This window comes from Pinus tabuliformis, chromosome 8, assembly GCF_031772625.1.
Source record: "Pinus tabuliformis cultivar Carrire ecotype Pingquan chromosome 8, CPIR1, whole genome shotgun sequence".
NCBI classification, from domain to species: Eukaryota; Viridiplantae; Streptophyta; class Pinopsida; order Pinales; family Pinaceae; genus Pinus; species Pinus tabuliformis.
In genome coordinates, this window is record NC_142294.1 from 225,295,508 (window position 1) to 225,302,727 (window position 7,220).

General features: G+C 33.7%; 1 pseudogene; it reads right to left on the bottom strand.

Annotated features, from left to right (window-relative positions):
* Nucleotides 1-3,310: 3,310 nt before the first annotated feature.
* On the bottom strand, nt 3,311-4,967 carry LOC149234959 (berberine bridge enzyme-like D-2 pseudogene; annotated as a pseudogene).
* Nucleotides 4,968-7,220: the final 2,253 nt, after the last annotated feature.

The window sequence follows — 7,220 nt, forward strand, 5'->3', positions numbered from 1 at the left end:
TTTAATTTTGGGATATTTAGTGATACTGTCATCACGATTTAATATTATTCCTTTCAGCGCGAATTTGTATTTCTATCCCCCGCACGAAGCCACAAACTACAAGACTTCAAACACCACTTTTCCTCTTCTTCTTTCAATGCCTTATGATTGAGAGAAAATACCCTTTTCAACCTCCATAGAAACAGTCTTGTTCCATTCTTTGTTGAATGACTTCTAATCTACTTATATGATGAAGCACTGCCTTCTTCCATTCTGTATGATTTTCTTTTGCCCATTGTTTTAAAGCTATCTTTGCTTCTTTGATTTTTTTATTATGATATATAAACCGAAGATTCTGACACCCATTTTCCCCTGCTTTGGATACCACCTCCATAAATCTCTTCTTTTGAAACCATTGGGGGTTGAACTGGAATGGCAACTGACTGTAATCTACATCTGGAAGGAGAAAAAAAGAGATCGATCGATGATCTGAACTGCTCTAGGCCAAAATCTAAGATGAGAAGGGGAAGCGTTGTTCTAGGACATCACTGATAAGAAGAAAACGGTCCAGTGATGTAGCAATTTTCCAAGTGCCCACACATTTATTGCTCCAATTGAACTTGCTGTTTACTGGTGTGATGTCTATGAATTCCTGAAATCTTCCATCTTCTCTTGGAAAGAGTCCCCATTTTTTCCAAGGATGGATAGTTGTATTAAAATCCCCATAAATACAACAATGTTTATACTCTGATTCCCTAAGATTAAACAAAGAGGATTGACCAGAAATCTTTTCTTGATAAATTATTAGCATATAAATTTTGACTATACTACATACTTTTTGGTTTGGAATCATATATATATATATATATATATATATATATATATATATATATATAGATACTGTACATCTTATATGGTTTCCAACATTCACTATTTTCTATATTAAAAAAATACTTGTACTTTTAAATCTTTTATAAAAATTCAACAATTCTAACTTGTCTATCGACCTCTCTTTGTACCTTTTGGAACAATTGCTAGTTTTATTAACTCATAAAGTAGCATGCAAAGTTAGAGTTTTGGTTAAATCTACCTCTCCATTTTGTATAACCAAAAAGAATATTCCCTAATAACAAATCCTCACCTATTTTAAATAAGAAATTATGAAATTATTGCCATTTATTTAATTAAAAAGCCTTGAATCCTAACCATCTACCTGTTGTTCTAATACATTTAGGAAACCCACATTCTTATTCCATAAAAAGATGTATTAAAAGTTGAAAATCAGATTAATTGTGAGGAGAGACTATTTTCTATGAGATTCACTGATATATTTCTTATAATCACCCAAATTATTATAATCACTGAATTAACAAATTAATTGTTACCAAAATAAATAGGAGTTGGCCAAAATTATTATAATCACTGAATTAACAAATTAATTGTTACCAAAATAAATAGGAGTTGGGTTACTGCAGGAAAAATTCGACAATGTTATTAGCGTTCTTTAAACGTTAGCCTGAACATTCTTCTTTCGCGGAAATCCATCCATTCATAAATCTAAATCGCGTTGCCTCAACATTGCGCAAATTATAAATTTCTATTTCCTTTAGAATCGCGTTGCCTCAACATTGCGCAAATTATAAATTTCTATTTCCTTTAGGAGCTAGATCTACATTTTCTTATGATAGCGATGCTCATCCGTAATTTGTCAGGGTTCTAGTGAATGCGCCCATCCGTGATTTCTTTGGAATCCATTGTTTGCTTTTTTTTATCTTTCAGATGAGCATAACCTTTTAATTAACACAAGCCAATGCTGGTTCATTTATACATTATTGCATTTCACATTAACCATTTGGCTACATTGATAGACTGCATAAAAATCCAATCACAATTATTGCTCTATTAATTTACAAAAAAATCTTCACATCGTAAAGATTTTACCCTACATATATATCATGAATAGAAACACAAAAGGGCAATGAAAGTTCCAGTAGCTGCGATCTAGTAGTTTATGTGAATGATCCACATTAAACTGAGAACAAAACCCTAATTGATAATTATGTAGAGCCAAACTTAAAGCTGAAGGAGATAAAAAATAATTATTATACATTAAAGAAAATGTATCATATCCAGGAATTATACAATAAAGAATGCCCAGGAAAAAATAATATTGCACTCCAAACCTTGAACTTGGACTCGATTTATGACATTATTACCATAATAAAAGTTGTGTTGAGTTTGTACTTTTCCGTTTATCATCCACTACAGTTATAAGTCCGCATATGTTTCACAAAGGAATGGATAAGGACGGATGCATGTAATGGAGTAAAATTACATTTGGCAAATGGTTGAATATGAATGGTAGCTTTTTTTTCATATTTTGTGAAAGATTAATTTAATATAGTTTAAACATGTGATTTAAATATTTATAGAAATTAATATTGTAAATTCCAATTATTGGTAGACTAACACCTTTGAGTGTAAACCATCATATAAAAAAAATAATTAAAAAATAAATTAAAGTAACCAATTCTAATAGCGAACACTTATAAACATAATTAAAAGACCTTTTCAGAAATCACTGTAGTATGTATGAATAACTCAAACAAAATCCACGTCACCCAACGAACTTTTGGTTTTGTCTTTTTTTTTGCGTGAATTTTCCATGCTAACGCCCTGCAGAATATAGGAAGGCAAAATTCATGTGAACACGCTGTAGAATATAGGAAGCCGACGTAGTAACGCTCCTCGACACTCAACTCTCTTTCGTTATAACGTTCTAAATATCACGGCAAGGTGTGTTATAGTTCAACTAAGAGATTTTTTTTGTTTTTTTTCTTCTTCTTTTTCTCCTAGGGCTGATATTTTTTTCTATTACCGTTGCTAATCTGTTTTTTTATCAATTTGTTGAAAAGTAAAAATGGTAAAACACAATATAACACAAAATTGACACACAATAACACGAGCTGAAGTTCAATTATTCTCACAAACTTGCTGATTACAAATAAACCCAATAAAAATATTTAAACTTTTTCTACTAAAAACTTATCCAAAATAACTTAAACCACAGACTAAATTTAATTTTACCCAAAATAAAGCTTGACATTACTCAACTTAACTGACTCTCTAATTTTAAATAACTCTAAAGAATAATCAGCTAACTACGTAAATTAAAAACCACTTGGCTGACTCTCTAATTTTAAATAGCTCTAAAGAATAATTAGCTAACTACGTACATTAAAAACCACTCGGCGTTTCGAAGACTGCCACGCTAGAGTGATGTGACTTACGATGTCACCTTATTTTTGGATTACAAACAATCAGATTTTGGATTACAATCAATCAGATGATTAGACAGTAGGTATAATCAACTAGGGGGAATGCTTTGAGAGTTTCTGAAAAAGTTGTAGGGATCAACCTCTGTTTTGGCCTTCACGAGTCTGTCGAAATTGTCGTTGAAATACAATTTACCCCATGCTTCGGCTTCTTGGACGGTAGCAGTTCCATTGGCTACACTTCCAAGATCTAGATCCAAATAATTAACATAAGCAGATCTGGGAGAAGAAGAAACATAAGGAGCCATGTATGCGTAAAGCTTTCGCATATAATTAAGGTAGTGCTCATCGTCGATGCTGTTGTTCCATACGACCTTGTACTGTATGTCAAAGATTTTTCCAGCTCTGTGAGGGAAGGGTATCGCAGAGGAAGGAATCCTATTCATTATCCCTCCCAGAGGAGAGAAAAATGCGTACGCACTCACCTCTTCTTCCAGGATGTCGAACAATCCTTGGAGGCCTGATATGGGCAGTGGGGTTACTGCCATATCTGATTTTATTTTGAAGTGGACTTTGTTGGAATAGTATCTGTCTGTCAGTTTACTCACGTTAGCAGTCCCTCCGATGAAGGACGTAGACTCGATCCAGCTCATTTCACTGCACTCGTTCTCCGCCATCTTCAACTCTGGGAAGGTTGTGTTCACAATCTTCAAGAACTGCTCCTTACGTCCCAGATACATCCCTTGGAACGATGCATTCATATCCTTTTTCGTCCCTCCTTCCACGTTAATGCCAAAGAACTGAACACGCATGAACAGATCCTCTTCCACGAAAGGCATGATGTATTGCCATCGGTGGATGGTTTCTGTCACCACGTCTCGCCCGGTTCTTGAGACTTGAAAGGCCGTGAGAATGGTGGGAACGCTCACCAGTTTTATTTTCCAGGCAATCACGACACCCCAGCTGCCTCCTCCACCGCCTCTGAGAGCCCAGAACACATCCTCGCCCATCGCGTTCTTGTCCATGATTTTACCGGAGGCGTTAACGAGCAGTGCGTCGATCACGTTATCCGCTGAGACGCCATATTTTCTAGAGAGGAAACTCAGCCCACCTCCCGCGAAATGACCGCCGGAGCCAATAGTGGGGCAAATCCCGGCCGGAAATCCATGGTTGTTGGTCTCGTTTGCAATCGCAGAATAAACTTGGCCCACCGTGGCGCCGGCTTCCACCCACGCTGTCATGGAATTGGTGTCGACATGGACGTTGTCGAAGTTCATGAGATCAATGAGAACGAAGGGAACATCGGAGGTGTAAGAGAGGCCCTCGTAGCTGTGTCCCCCGCTCCGGACTCGAATTTCCCACCCGTTTTGCACGCAGCACATCACGCTATTCTTCACTTGCTCTTTGCTTTGTGGTAAAACTATCACATAAGGTTTGCTCACGCCGGGCTCTGCAAATCTAAGATTTTGCAGGGAAAAATTGAGCAGAACATCGTACTCTGAAGTAGGAGACGATGATATGATCGTGATATTTTCTAAACCGCTCTCCAGTAAACACGATATCAATGCGGACCCCGAATCAGGCGGATCACTGGCTGTCGTAACCGCGGCCATTGAGAGGGGCAATAACACACATAAAGCAGTAAACAAAGGGGTTACACAACACTTCGCCATCTTCACTACTGAATCGATGCAGTCAATCAGAAACCCAGTTCTGAATCTATTAGCAGATAAGATGGGATGGTTCATTGATTCCCAGCAATTCATTGCAACTTATAGACATGTCTCACTTAGGGGCAAAGTTGAACGTCCTCACATAAAATATCTAAATGTAACTCCACCTCCATAAGTTGGGACACATTCAACATTTACTGACGACGGAATTTTTAATTTGCTGAAATTGGAAGGTAGGACAAGTTCCATAGTTGACGAACCATTTTTAATTTCGTGACGTTGGAACGTGGGACAAGTTCCACATTTGACGAATTATGATATATATATTAAAAAATATGTAATAATATTTTAATTATGGAAATTTCTATTGGTAAATAAAATTTGTTATATATGAATAGATGAATAACAGTTGACTTTGTAATCAAAGTTATATGTATAACAATGAGTAATGTCATATAAATATAAATTTAATGGGTGATACAAAATAAGTTTTATATTATTAAAATTAAAAAAAAAATTATAATTTTATTTTAAATTATTATTAATTATTAAAAAGAATTAATATATGTGTTAAAAATACATATAATAATATTTTAATTATGGAAAATCTTATTTGTAAATAAAATTTGTTATAATATTATTAATGATAATATTTTAGTTTATTGTTAAGATTAATATTTTTTTTAATTAATCAATTTAATTTAAAGAAAAAGATAACTATTTTTAAGAGGAATAATTTAAAATTAAGCAAGTGAAATTTTTGTACATTAATAAAATGCAAAAAGAAACAAGTAAATTAATAGATATGATCTTGATTTTAGCCCCAAAAAAAACACTAAAACTTAAAGAACTTGAATTCTCTATTTTTAGAAAAAAATGACATAACTAATATCATTGAGCAAGTTCTTTATATATCTATATCTATATATATATAATGTTTATTAATATAAATAATATTACAATCTTAAATGTTAATAGCAATTTAAATATTTTATATTTTCCCATCAAATTTAAACTATTCAAATAGATAAAACTTCTACTTTTAAAAGTATCACTAGTATGGTTTCCCGTAAACGTATATGCTTGATATATATTTCTTTATCCATAAATCATACAAGTGTTACCTCACCTACAAAAATATCATTCAAAATCATTATTAGGATTCAAATAGATGTTAGGCGAGACGGAAAAAAACAATAATTGATTTAAATGTGAAATAAACATTATTTATAAAATATAAATTAATAATGTAAAATAACCTTTTATTTAAATTAAAAAAAAAAAGAATCGTTTCCGTTGATTAACGTAGCTGGTTCGTGATGTTAACCCTTGCAATAAAATATAGCACTACCTTCGAAATTCCTGATCTCACTTCCTGTTTTAATTGCTGACGAGGCGGGTCATGCCGGGTGCTTGTGTAAATCATGAATTTCAGCGGCTCCGTAGGAGCAGGACAGCGTTGGAGACGGAAACATAATTATTTTTCATATGTATTATTAAAAATAAAGGCGACTTTTATTTTTAAAACTAATTTCTAAAATAGTTAAAAATTAATTTGCTTTCTTTATCTAGTATAGACAAAATCTCTACCGTAATTTGAATACAACCTTCTCATATTCTATTAACAAGTTCTCAATTGAAATAATAAAATAAATAGCAAAACCAACTCACGATATGACAAGACTATAAAAATGCAAGGAGAGCTATTAAGGAAGTTGTTGATGAATCTTTTAAAATGGACAAGATAAAAATATACAAAGCTCCAACTAAGAGAAAAAAGAGGTAGTACATTCGTAAAAGACAAGAGAATCTCTTACACCTCTCTAAGGTAGCTCCTAAGAAATTTTGGAGGCCGAATTCGACTAGGAAAACTAAAGATAATAATAAAATTGCTTCACACGATTGGAATTCCTATCTTAAAAAGCTCTATGAATCTCCAAGTTTCATGGATAACTTTGAAACCCTGACCACAGCAAAAGAAGTTTTCTCTCTAAAAGACATTAATTTTGGGGTTAAACGCCTGGCTAATGGGAAAGCTAAGGACATTGGAAGTTACCAGGTGGAAATCTTAAAAATTGGAGGCCCTCTCCTCATCCCCCACATCCACAAGCTTTTTAATCAAGCAGTCAAGCAAGGGTTCCCTAAGCTATGGACTAAGAGCGTCATTATTACTATTTTTAAAAATGGGGATACAAATAACCCCTCTGATTATCGGAGAATTATGATTAGCCCTCTCTTAGCTAAGTTATATGGTAGTATTTTGGAAAAAAAGTTGAGCATATGGCTTGAAAGT